Here is a 14,412-nt window from a genome sequence, read left to right as displayed (position 1 = left end):
GGGTGCGGTGGCTCACGCCTGTAATCCCAGCACTTTGGGAGGCCGAGGTGGGCGGATCACGAGGTCAGGAGATTGAGACCATCCTGGCTAACATGGTGAAACCTCGTCTCTACTAAAAATACAAAAAAATTAGCCGGGTGTGGTGGCGGGCGCCTCTAGTCCCAGCTACTCGGGAGGCTGAGGCGGGAGAATGGCGGGAACCCGGGAGGCGGAGCTTGCAGTGAGCCGAGATGGCGCCACTGCACTCCAGCCTGGGCGACAGAGCGAGACTCCGTCTCAAAGAAAAGAAAAAGAAAAAAGAAAAGAGAATCACTGCTTTGGGGCAATGCTTTCAACTCAGCTTCTGGAGGGGAAAAGCACAAAAACCCATGTCTGTATATGTATATATTTTTTCCATCTTTGTGTGATCCAGTTTTTCTTCTCTGAGTTGTTGATTCTTTTCTCTTTGTTGTCCTTTGTTTTCTGTGCAAAGCGTTGCTTCTGGCTTCCCTAAAAGTGTCTCTTCTCCATCAATCTGAGGGCTCTTTGTGAAGCTGCCCTATGATGTCATATTGATTGACTAGTAAAATGATTGGCTAATATAGGATGATCGTACCTGCCTGATTACAATCCTGTTATGAAAATGACAATAGAATAAGGCGAGTGGGAGAGTAGGCATCTTTACAAAGGGCTGTGTAAGTTGGGGCATATCAGCAAGGGATTCTCAAAAGGAAGGGACATTTGAGCTGTGTCTTATGAAATGAATTTTGTGAGTGGCAAATAGGTGGTCATTTCAAGGTCTGTTTCAACGCTGTGTTTCAATGGTTTGGTAATCCAGTAGTTTCTGGTTGTGGCAAAGTGTGTTTCCCAAACACAGCTGCTCTGATATGGATCTCACTCCACATACCCTTCTTACCATGTGACATTGACACTCCTCCATCAAGAGGTGGGGTCTATGTTCTCACCTTTTATTTATTTATTTAGAGACAGGGTCTCACTCTGTCGCCCAGCCTGGAGTGCAGTGGGGCGGTCACGGCTCATTGCAGCCTTGACCTCCCTGGGCTCAGGTGATCCTCCCACTTCAGCCCCCATGAGTAGCTGGGACTACAGCTGTGCACCACCATGCCTGGCTAATTTTTTGTATTTTTGGTAGAGATGGGGTTTCATCATGTTGCTCAAGCTGGTCTTGAACTCGGGCTCAAGTGATCTGCTCACCTCAGCCTCCCAAAGTGCTGGGATTACAGGCGCGAGCCACAGCACCTGGCCCTGTTCTTGCCTTTTACATCAGGAAAGAGTTTTTTAACTGCTTTGACCAAGAGAATTTGGCAGAAGTGATGCTGCTTGGCTTCCGGGACTAAGTCATAAAGGGCAATGTGGCTCCCGCTAGGCTCTTTCTTCTGGAGCCCTATCCCTTGAGAGCTGTGGGCTGACGTGGAAGAAGTCTGGCTAGCCTGCAGTTGATGTGCAAGAGAGTCGATATGAAGATGCCAGGCAGAGATGGGGAGCCTTACTGGAGGAACCCCAGAACCCCAATTGTTCCATTCTCCAGATGTCTGAGTTGAATGAGCCTTCAGGTGATTCTAGCTCTGAGGCTCCAAACTGTCCCAGCTAAGATGAAGGGAGCAGACATGAGCTTCTCTGCTGAGCTCTGCCCAAATCGCAGATTTGTGAGCAAAATAAGTATTGTCGTTGTTTTAGGCCCTATGTTTTGGAGTGGTTTGTTATGGAGCATTAGCTGACTGGAACAGTGGTCTTTGAGCACAATCCCATTCTTCCATAATTCTCATTACCAAATAGCTTTTCAATGATGTTTATTAATATTCCTTAATTGTTACAGGTTTGAGTCCAAGCATAGATAACGTCTCTACGCAAGTGCCGATTATGTAGTTTATTGATTTAAAAACTTCCCTTCTCTGGGTCCAACCACCTTCTCCAATCTCCCCCGCTCCTCCACTGGAGAGCTAGAGCCCAGCTTCTGCTTCCTTACTTAATAGAGGTGTGACCTTAAACGAGTCACTTTGGATTTCAGTCGCACCACCTTTTTTGTTGTTGTTAGATGACGTTTCGCTGTTGTCCCTCAGGCTGAAGTCCAATGGTGCGATCTTGGCACACTGCAACCTCTGCCTCTTGGGTTCAAGCAATTCGCCTGCCTTAGCGTCCTGAGTAGCTGGGATTACAGGCATGTGCCACTGTGCTTGGCTAATTTTTGTATTTTTAGTAGAGACGGGGTTTCACCGTGTTGGCCAGGCTGGTCTTGAACTCTTGACCTCAAGTGATCTGCCCGCCTCGGCCTCCCAAAGTGCTAGGATTACAGGAGGGAGCCGCCACACCCGGCCATCAGTCACACCACCTTTTTTTTTTTTTTTTTTTTTTTTTTTTGAGATGGAGTCTCACTCTGTCATCCAGGTTGAAGTGCAATGGCGTGATCGCAGCTCACTGCAACCTCTGCCTTCCAGGTTCAAACGATTCTCCCGCCTCAGCCTCCCGAGTAGCTGGGACTACAGGTGCACGCCATCGCACCTAGTTAATTTTTGTATTTATAGTAGAGACGGGGTTTTGCCATGGTTGCCAGGCTGGTCTCGAACTCCTGACCTCAAGTGATCCACCTGTCTCAGCTCCCAAAGTGTTGGGATTACGGGAGTGATCCACTGTGCCTGGCTAGTCACACCACCTTTTACATGAGATTAATATGTGTCTGCCTGAAGACAGAGGGACAGACCAAAAAATTGAGGGACCCGTTTCACTTCTAAGATCTTTGATTACAACTAATATTCATTAGACAAAATCACTTTTAGAGGAAATGAGTTTGCAGAAAAATATTTCTGCTATGTAGAGAAGTGTTATTAAAAGAAATGCCAAAGCAACACACGAACTTTTGGTGAAACTGTTGATCGTTTGGCACTGTAAAGTTCAGGAAGGTGGGAGAAAAGAGGTCTTCAGTTACATTATATGGAATGAAGAGAAAAATCAGGAACACCTGGTTGACGTGCACCCACTGTCAAGAAGTGTTTTAGAAATAATAAGATAGCCATATAAATGGAATGTGATTCATTAAAATGATCACAGATAAAGGATGATTACATAGATTATTATATCAGGAGGATGAAGTTTGTGGATAGAATTTGCAGGCAAGCTTAGATGATTTAAATTGCAAGATGAACATACTAACATGAATTCAGACAAGTAAAACATGAAGTTACATCGAAAGAGAAGGAAAAAGCTACTGCCCAAAGTGGAAGAGGAGGATACAGAAAATAGGATCCTATACAACTGAAGAAAGTGACAAGCCACAGCAATTTTCAGATCTTCTCAGTGAAGATGTTAATGGAAATTATAGACACAGCAAATACAAACAGCCAAAATATTTGTGGACAGCCATACGTTATTATTATTATTACTATTTTTTGAGACAGAGTCTCGCTCTGTCGCCCAGGCTGGAGTATAGAGGTGCGATCTCTGTTCACTGCCAGCTCCACCTCCCGGGTTCACGTCATTCTCCTGCCTCAGCCTCCTGAGTAGCTGGGACTACAGGCGCCTGCCACCACGCCCGACTAATTTTTTGTATTTTTAGTAGAGACCGGGTTTCACCGTGTTAGCCAGGATGGTCTCGATCTCCTGACCTCGTGATCCGCCCACCTTGGCCTCCCAAAGTGCTGGGATTACAGGTGTGAGCCACCACACCTGGCCCAGCGATACATTATTTTTATTTTTTGAAACAGAGTCTCGCTCTGTTGCCCAGGCTGGAGTGCAGTGGTGTGATCTCAGTTCACTGCAACCTCTGCCTCCCAGGTTCAAGCGATTCTTGTGCCGTGGCCTCCAGAGTAGCTGAGATTACAGGCGTGTGCCTCCACACCCAACTAATCTTTGTGTTTTTAGTAGAGATGGGATTTCCCCATGTTGGACAGGCTGGTCTTGAACACCTGACCTCAGGTGATCCACCCACCTCAGCCTTCCAAAGTGCTAGGATTATAGGCATTGCACCTGGCCAAAAAGATACATTATTAATGAGAAGAAATTTAATTTTTTAATCACCGAGGAAAAATGACAGTAAATACTGTATATCTATACAGAATTGTGAGCTTTCTGGAGAAAGATGCTTTCAGAATACAAGTAATGGCATTATTATTGTTCTCATATCAGTGCCCTTGCTTGTTTGGTCAACAGCTGTTTCTCAGGGGTCCCTTTTTCTGAATTCCATCACATTCTTGGTCTCACTGCCCTGGAAACCAAAGCATTAAGATTTGGGAGTATATTAGTTAAGTAGTGTTTAACTCCCGGTTTTTCTGAATGCATGAAGATTAGTACTACAGACAGCCATGTAAGAGGACAGCTTGCATTTTTTTTTTTTTTTTTTTTTTTTTTGAGACAGAGTCTTGCTCTGTCACCAGGCTGGGTGAACCTCCACCACCCGGGTTCAAGCGATTCTTGTGCCTCAGCCTCCCGAGTAGCTGGGACTACAGGCGCGTGCCACCACGCCTGGCTAATTTTTGTATTTTTAGTAGAGACAGGGTTTCACCATGTTGGCCAGGATGGTCTTGATCTCCTGACATGATGATCCATCCGCCTTGGCCTCCCAAAGTGCTTTAAGGAAGGCAGAAAAGTGTGCTTAGGCTGTTTTCTCTTAGTCTCATAAGGAAATCTATTGGCTGGTGAACTTATACGTATTTTTCTGGCCGATGATAACACCCAATGCCGGCTGTATGGCCAGGATGCTGGAGAACTCAGGAAGCCGGGCAAGGCTTGCGTCTCCCTTACAAATGTAAAATCTGGGCAATTTGTGATATTCCTAATTCCTTTGCTCTCCTCAGACCCTAGGTCCTCTGAAACTCTGTAAGGAGATATAAGAACTATCTGCCCCTTTGCTTGTTGTAGAATATACAATAATCATAAAAATTTTTTAAAAATTAAATCTATCTTATGAAACATTGTGGCCAACATAGCATTTAGCTGGTTGAGTAAGATTATTTTCCTAATGATTTTCTGAATATGTCAAGCAAAGAGAAAGGTGACCTTTCCATAAAGAAATTCATGTGCCTTTATATCATGGGCATCTTTGATGAGAAGCTTATGTGCCTAAGTGCTAGGCAAGTCTTATTTATTTATTTATTTATTTATTTATTTATTTATTTATTTGCGATGGAGGCTCACTCTGTTGCCCATGTTGGACTGCAGTGGCACGATCTTGGCTCACTGCAACCTCTGCCTCCCAGGTTCAAGTGATTCTCCTGCCTCAGCCTCCTGAGTAGCTGGGATTACAGGTGCCTGCCACTGTGCCCAGCTAATTTTTGTATTTTTAGTAGAGACGGGGTTTCTTGGTCAGGCTGGACTTGAACTCCTGACCTTGTGATCCACCTGCCTCAGCCTCCTAAAGTGCTGGGATTACAGACATGAGCCACCATGCCTAGCCTAAGGCTTCATATTTATTAAAGTCTATATAGTTTACCTGAGAGATCTTGACGGACTCGTCCTAAGGTCTAAATAAAAGCCAGGCCAAACTCAATCTCTTTCTCTCTGGCTGGAGTGCAGTGGGACAATCATGGCTCACTGCAGCCTCAAACTCCTGGGCTCAAGCAATCCTCCCACCTTGGCCCCCCAAGTAGCTGGGACCACAGGTGTGTGCCACCATGCCTGGCTAATTTTTTTTGTGTGTGTGTATGTGTAGATGGGGGTCTCACTATGTTGCCCAGGCTGGTCTTGAAGTCCTGGCTTCAAGCGATCCTCCTGCCTCAGCCTCCTAAAGTGTTTGGGGTTACAGACATGAACCTCTGCACCTGGCCCAAATTCAGTATTTCTAAATGCTTGCACCTTAGGGCAATGCGTGCTCTCTCTCTCTCTTTTCCTACAGTGATGGGAAAAGGTCTGATTATAGTCAAAGTAAAGGGTAAAAGGTAGCCTTGTTCAAGAATGTGCCCTGTATCAAAATTTCATTTATTGTCTTGAATTTTAATGTCTTTCTTTTCTTTGTGTTAATGAATCATAGACATGGGCACCGTTTTGATAACTTTTTAAATTTATTTATTTTATTTTTTGAGATAAGTTCTCACTCTGTCACTCAGGCTGGAGTGCAGTGGTGTGATCTTGGCTCACTGCAGCCTCCACCTCTTAGGTTCAAGCAATTCTTGTGTCTCAGCCTCCCGAATAGCTGGGATTATAGGTGTGTGCCGCCATGCCTGGGTCATTTTTGTATTTTTAGTAGAGACAGGGCTTTGCCATGTTGGCCAGGCTGGTCTTGAACTCCTGACACCAAGTGATCTGCCCCCCTCAGTCTCCAAAAGTGCTGGGATTACAGGCATGAGCCACTGTGCCCGGCCCGTTTTGAGAACTTTAGACTAACAGTTATTGAAATAATTGTTTTCTGTGGGAGAACTCTTAGAATAAAATTCATTCATCTGTATACGCTGACCCTTGAACAACATGGATTTGAACCACTGGGATTCACTTACATGTGGGTTTTTTCTTCAAGTAAGTTACACCAATGTGCTTGCCTCCCTTTCCACCTCCTCCACCTCATCTGCCTCTGCCACCCATGAGACAGCAAGACCAACCCCTCCTTCCTTCTTTTTACAATTTTTATGTATTCTTTATTAGTTTTTGTACAGATGAGGTCTCCCTAGGTTGCCCAGGTTGGTCTCAGACTCCTGGGCTCAAGCAATCCTCCCGCCCAGGCCCTGCAAATTGCTGGGATTACAAGCGTGAGCCACCGCGCCCGGCCCCCTCATTCCTTCTTAAGAAGACCTTTATGATGCCCCACTTCCACTTCATGAATAGTAAATATATTTTCTCTACCTTAGATTCTTAGTAACATATTCATTTCTCTAGCTTACTTTACTGTGAGAATACCGTCTATAACACATATAACATTAAAATGTGTTAATTGACTGTTTATGCTATGGGTAAGTGTTCCAGTCAACAGTAGGCTATTAGTAGTTAAGTTTTTGGGGAGTCAAAATTTGTACGTGGCCGGGCGCAGTGGCTCACACCTGTAATTCCAGCACTTTGGGAGGCTGAGGCAGGCGGATCACTTGAGGTCAGGAGTTTGAGACCAGCCTTGCCAACATGGTGAAACCCCGTCTCTACTAAAAATACAAAAATTAGCTGGGTGTGGTGGCTCATACTTGTAATCCCAGCTACTCAGGAGGCTGAGGTGGGAGGATCGCTTGAACCCGGGAGGCAGAGGCTGCAGTGAGTCGTGCCACTGCACTTTAACCTGGGATACAGAGCGAGACTCCACCTCAAGAAAAAGAAAAAAACAAAAGTTGTACAAAGCTGGGCATGGTGGCTCACACCTGTAATCCTGGTGCTTTGGGAGGCCAATGTAGGAGGATTGCTTGAAACCAGGAGTTCGAGACTAGCCTGTGCAACATAGTAAGACCCTGTCTCTACAAAAGCGAAAAGATTGCTTGAGCCCAGGAGTTCGAAGCTACAGTGAGCTATGATTGTGCCACTGCACTCCAGCTTGGGCAACAGAGCGAGACCCCATCTCTTAAAAAAAAATGCAGATTTTTGACTGCGCAGGAGTTCAGTGTCTCTAACACCTGAGTTGTTCAAGACTCAACTATATAAGTCATGATTTTCTTGAGCTGATAAAGTACAGTAAGATTCATTTAAAATTATTCCTAAATTCTGGCCAGGCATGGTAGTTGATGCCTGTAATCCCAGCACTTTGGGAGGCCTAGGCGAGCAGATCACTTGAGGCCAGGAGTTTGAGACCAGCCTGGCCAACATGGTGAAACCCTGTCTCTACTGAAAATACAAAAATTAGCTGGTTGTGGTGGCAGGCACCTGAAGTCCCAGCTACTCGGGAGGCTGAGTCAGGAGAATTGCTTGAACCTGGGAGGTGGAGATTGCAGTGAGCCTAGATGGCACCATTGCACTCCAGTATGGGCAACAAAGCAAGACTGTCTCAAAAAAAAAAAAAAGAGGCCTAACAGGAGAAAATCGTGAAATTTTAAATTTGTGACATCTTAAAAACTTCTGGGTTATGATAGGTTTCTTTACTGAAACACTTCTAGGTTTCTCACTGGTAAAAGTAAATATCTTAGTTGAGTTCGACATTCACCCTCTATTTATCAGAAGGCTAGAGAACCGGATGATTATGTTCCATGCCACACATACCATTATCTGAGTATTTTACTACTAACTTAGCTCAGAACAGATAGTGAAATAATTCCACCTTTAGAGTATCCCAAAGTGATAGAAATTATTAGATTTTTCAGTTTGTTTCAGTTCAGTTATGAAAATACTTTCAACTGAAAATACTGAAGTCTGGTCATGCAATTGTGTTAACTGTTGATATTTTTTGAAATAAGAACCAGAAGCCTTGGGTCATTTGATCTATTATTGCTGATCTTGCTGTGAACAGCTGTGATGCTATGAGTTGCTAACTCATTGGAATCAATAAGATTTGGATGTGACCCATGGAGCTGTAAGGGCTGCTGTTGCCTTTGACTTTTCTCTGTGAAGCAAGAACATGCTTTCCTAGCCATCCTCTCTTTGCTTTGTATTAGACATGTTTACTTCCAGTGAAAATTCAGTTTGACCCTGAACTTTACCCTTGGCTATAACCTGCTTCTAGGCTGGAAGTTTAATTCATTTATTTTAGAGTTCTACTCATATAATTGTAAGCATGAAAAAGCCACTTTTTTCATATTTTCCACCTTTTTGGGGGGGTTATAATTAGAACTGGCAGAGCTCAGAGGCTAGTCCCTGTTGATGACCAATGGAACCAATGAGCTGAACAGGCCTGGAGGCTTTGAGGAAATTGGAGGGAATCCCATAGAGTGGTGGTTATTGCATCCAAATTATCAAAGCCATTCATAATACTGAAGATGCTAACTGGTGTGCATGACATTTAGGATATGGTAATCCATATTGACAAGTACAAGTTGTTCATTTTAGGCATTTGAAAAAGTATGAATGATAAGAAGCCATATAACACGACAACCTCAATCTGTTTGATTGAGCTCAAGTCTGTTGTGCTCCTGTTTCTGACCTCATTCCTGTTCCTTACTCTCTAGATGTAACCAGTATCTTCAGCTTGGTGCTTATTGTTCCTATGAATAGTTTTTTTGTTTTGTTTTGTTTTTAATAGAGACAGGGTCTCGTTCTGTCACCAGGCCAGAGTGCAACCACGGCCCACTGTAGCCTCAACCTCCTGGGCTTAAGTGATCCTCCCGCTTCACTGTCCTGAGTAGCTGGGACTATAGGCATGTGTCAGCATGCCTGGCTAATTTGTTTTTTTTTTTGTATTTTGGAGGGCTTTTAGAGACAGAGTCTCGCTCTGTCGCCCAGGCTGGAGTGCAATGGTGTGATCTCGGCTCACTGCAAGCTCCACCTCCCGGGTTCAAACAATTCTCCTGCCTCAGCCTCCCAAGTAGCTGGGACTGCAAGTGCCTGCCACCACGCCCAGCTAATTTTTGTGTTTTAGTGGAGACGGGGTTTCGCCACGTTGGCCAGGCTGGTCTCAAACTCATGACCTCAAGTGATCCGCCCAACTTGGCCTCCCAAAGTGCCGGGATTACAGGCATGAGCCACTGCGCCTGGCTGCTAATTTGTTTTTTGTCTCACTATGTTGCCTAGGTTGGTCTCAAACTCCTGGCCTCACTGATCCTCCTACCTCGGCCTCCCAAGGTGCTGGGATTCCAGGTGTGAGCCACTGTGCCTGGCCTGTTCCCAGAAATGTTTTTAAATTTGACCAACTGTGTACCCCAAAATAATATGGTAATATGAGCTGTGTGTGTGTGTAGTCATGGCATCAATTAGCATAACTCAGGAAATGTGCTTATAAAACAAGTTTATTTTTTCTCTACGTTTATTTGTTGGGGATAGTTCTTCCCCTGCCACTGGACAAAAACTGATTATTCTTGTCGCTCTGCTTAAAAAAAAAAAAAAAAAGAGTTCCATGATCTCCTTAAGTACCATTCAGTAATTAAAATATATAATCAAAACTCCCTCCCTCCCTCCTGGGAAATGGTGCCACACTGTGGGCTTAGCATGAGTCTCCATCGGCCAGTTGGGCTGCCAGCAGTAGCAGTGGCCAGGTCAGCCATGATGGAAGGAGGCCCATGTTGTGAAGCCCCTTGCACGCTTCATCCTTGCTGTGTCCACCTTTTCACATGGTCCCACTGAGCCAGCACCGGGAAGGCTGGGAAAGAGGCTGACTGATATCAGAGGACTTTCCACTTCCTTTCCTGCAATGAGAACCTCCCTGCAGGGATGCTATGCGGTGGGCATACACAACATATGAATTTCTTCACCTTCTATGCCGACTCCTAGGGTGCATCCACATAGGGTTTCTCTCCTCTTCCTCGTCAGCCTCCAGTTGTATCTTCCAGATCCCTAAGCAGCTGTCTAAATAGTTAGCCACTCCTATGACACAGTGTCCCACGCTCAGGTCCCCTGCTGATCCCTCCCTTGCCTGAACCCTACCAGAAGCGACAGGGCAAGGGAGCCAGGTTGTTGCAGCCTGCTCAGATTAGTCTTCTAGAACATAAGGAGCACAGGGAAGGAAAAAAGGTATGAGAGACAAAAGGGGACGATCCAGGACACCATGCATGCTGAGGTCTGTGTGCAGGTCTCTCTTCTGTTCCATCATCCGTGAGCCTATTCTTGCACCAATGAGACACATCTCAGCTACTACAACTTCATGTCTTGCTAGATACAGGGCATGTCTCTTCACCTTTTCGAAAACCAGCATGTCAAGTTCCATTGAAAACCTTGTTGGGACCTGGATTGCCAGGCAAATATATTTTTTTTAGAGATGGAGTCTCACTCTGTCGCCCAGGCTGGAGTGCAGTGGCATGATCTCGGCTCACTGCAACCTCCACCTTTCCGGGTTCAAGTGATTCTCCTGTCTCAGACAATTGAGTAGCTAGGATTACAGGCGCTGGCCACCATACCCAGCTAATTTTTGTTTGTATTTTTAGTAGACACGGGATTTCACCATGTTGGCCAGGCTGGTCTCAAACTCCTGACCTCGTGATCCACCCGCTTCGGCTCCCAAAGTGCTGGGATTACAGGCATGAGCCCGGCCAAGCTTATCTGTTACAGACCGTGCCCGGCCAAGCTTATCTGTTAAACGAAATGATCAGATTGAATTTTACCCTCTGAGCCTAAATGCTGGCTTTGCTCTCAGAGACATTTTTACTTGCTGTCTTAACTGCTGCATGGAGTTAATATACAGCTGTGTATTACTCTGGCAGCACACATTTCCTTTATGGAAAACTTGTGGTCACTTCAAAATCTATGCAGTACTTGGGAATAGAAAACAACTATTCCCTTTCTATTCCTTGGGAATATTTCTATTCCCAACAACTTGTCACAAGCAAATTTCCTCAGGGAGCCCCTATCAGGGATCTGATAATTTTACATATATAGCTCTTGCTGGCAGGGGCTGGTTAAGTTTCTATATACAAGATGGCTGATGTGGGGTTTCTGGTTACTTAAAAGGTGATTTTTCCTATCCTGAAATAGTCCCTCCATGTCATTAAATAGTAAGTGAAGATCTTTTCTGCAATATTAAAAATCCCCCAAAACATGCTGTTTGACCTTTCCTAATTGTGTGTGTGTGTGTTGTTGTTGTTGTTTTTGAGACAGGATCTCATTCTGTCACCCAGGCTGGAGTGCAGTGGCATGATCTCAGTTCACTGCAGCCTCGACCTCTCAGGCTTAAGTGATCCTCCCACCTCAGCCCCGCCAGTAGCTGGGACCACAGGTGTGGGCCACCATGACCAGCTAATTTTTGTGTTTTTTGTAGAGACAAGGTTTTGCTGTTGCCCAGGCTGGTCTCAACTTCTGGGCTCAAGTAATCCACCCACCTTGGCCCCTCAAAGTGCTGGGATGATAGATGTGAGCCCAGCCCCTACATTTTTGTTTTTGTTTTGAGATGGAGTCTTGCTCTGTTGCCCAGGCTGGAGTGCAGTGATCTTGGCTCACTGCAGCATCCGCCTCCTGGGTTCAAGCGATTCTCCTGCCTCAGCCTCCCGGGTAGCTGGGATTACAGGTGCTTGCCAACACACCCAGCTAATTTTTGTATTTTCAGTAGAGATGGGGTTTCACTATGTTGGCCAGGCTGGCCTCAAACTAATGACCTCAAGTGATCCACCCACTTCGGCCTCGCAAAGTGTTGGGATTACAGGCGTGAGCCACCGCACCTGGCCTGGCCTCTAATTGTTAACTGAAGCACTTCTCATTTTAAAATTAGAAACGAGAATCACAGATGTTGATTTTCAAGCACATAATTCTTCAAACATCTAAGAAAGCAGAAACTGGACTAAGTAAAACATTTGTAGATTTTATGAGATAAACAAGATGTGCAAGTTGTGCACATGAATCCTTTTGTTGGGAGGAAAAGATCACATCTATGTTTCTCGGCCCTTGCACATCCCAGAATCTGAGCTTCTAGCTATGTTGTTTGACACTCGGCTGCTCCGTGAAGAGTAATTACCAAAACATTTTGAATACAAATTATTATCATTTCCTGGCAATAAACAGGTCTGTTAAAACATGAGGTAAGAGAATATATACATGAACAGAAACAGAAAGATCAAGAACAACAGATATGGCAGCTAATAGGTGGATTTTTAGGTCTCCTTCTGCTTTTTTTTTTTTTTTTAAAGAACTCTTTGTAGGTGAAATGAAGAATTTCTTCAAAGATAGTTTATAAATCTGAAGATTAAAGATTTCACTGGCAAAGTAAAATGTGACAGCACAAAGTTAGATAAGTTACTAGGTCAATAAATCCTTTTATTGCTCAGATATTATTTTTTTAAAAACCCACAACATCCTGCTAGCATAAGCTTGTTTTCCCTTGACAATAACCGTTAACCAAAGATCTTTGGTAGTGCCTAACTCATAAAAACTTTTTTCTTTTTTCAAAATGGAGGCTTAAAAATGTAAAGAGTAGGCTTTAAGTTCCCATAGGGCTTCCTGGTTGTAGGCAGAATTTCACAGAACTTCGTATCTGCAGCATTTGAGGTACGTATATGGGAAGAACTTAGGATACAATTCAGAAGAGCCAAGATCTTTATTTTGGTTCTGTAATTCTGTGCCTACTCATTTTGGAGCAAAATACATGTATTGCTGTAACCCTAACAATCCTAGCACGTCGGTGGTCCACAGTCCCCATTTTGGCATTCCCAACAATCCACAGCAAATGGGATGTTAATCAGATGTTTGCCGTTCTCTACACATTTACAAGTTTTGAGTACAGTACTGGAGAGTACCATCATAAAGCCATTTATTCCAGCTCTTGGGTGTGGCGTAGAATAAAATCGTTCACACTGACACCCTTGCACATTAAAGCTGGTCGCTGTGTAATGATTATAGTCATCGATGTTTATCCTTCCAGCAAGCACACATGAGGACAGGGATGACTCTGGCCTGTTTCAGTTGGTGTTTGCACTACAGAGTAGTCTCTGGTGATGTTAGACTACAAGTGTGCTTGATTCATTTTATCCAATGAGTGACAAGCACCTTTTTTCATATTGTTCTTGTAACTTTGATTTTACATAGAGAAATTCAGTAGCAAAAACTCAAATGAGTACAAAGTATTGTTTGTGCTTTATTAGGTCCTTAGAGAATTTTGAGAAGTGGAAATTATCTCAAAATAAACTTTTATCAGAAGACTAAGTTAAAATAATTAAGGAGAAACAGACTTCTAAGTTTTCCAGTTTCAATCATAGCTGGATTTAACGTTATATAGAGAATAATACAGGACAAAGTATGAGCAGGAAGCTTATTTATTATTTACATTATCCAACTCAGAGGTTTCGATGCAATTCCTTTCGTTTCCCTGGGAATTCCTAATCTAGAATTAAAGGGCATTGGGATCCTCAAGGGTACTTATCTCCAGGCAAAAGTCCACTCTATTGGAGGTTAAGCCACAAATATCTCCTCCCAGTTTTAGACTTTACCAAGGGAGCACACAAATCACTGCCTATCAAAAGCCAGACAAACACTGCACTAATCCAGGTGTAGCACCGTAATTCTATTCTGATGTTAATGACCGGATGGGTCAACTTACCTCTCATTCATTTATGCACTTTACAAACACGTGAGAGCTAAGTATCTGTAGCACTGTGTATGAGGATGCATGGAGTGTGAGGTGGACGCAAGGGTAAGTAGGAAACCACCTCTGCCCTCGTGGAATGTACAGTCTCCTTTGTTGGGAGGGGGAAAGAAGCTGGTGAAGGGGAGAGGAGGTAAGTACATAAATCAGATATGGCACCAATACTCTGATTTCCTTTGACATTAAAACAAGTAACAAAAAACAAAGCATGTTACTCCTGGGAAACTGTAGCTTTAACTTATGCTAGGAGCCAGGGCTAAGTGGAATATGGAAGAAATGTAATTGAGGTGTTATGACCTCTTTTTTGACTCGTGGCTATATAAGTATTATTTACTATGAGTTTCACTGGATAAGGAGAGACATTG

Source organism: Nomascus leucogenys, chromosome 8, assembly GCF_006542625.1.
Source record: "Nomascus leucogenys isolate Asia chromosome 8, Asia_NLE_v1, whole genome shotgun sequence".
In the NCBI taxonomy this organism is placed as follows: Eukaryota; Metazoa; Chordata; class Mammalia; order Primates; family Hylobatidae; genus Nomascus; species Nomascus leucogenys.
Note: the sequence above shows the minus strand (reverse complement) of the source record.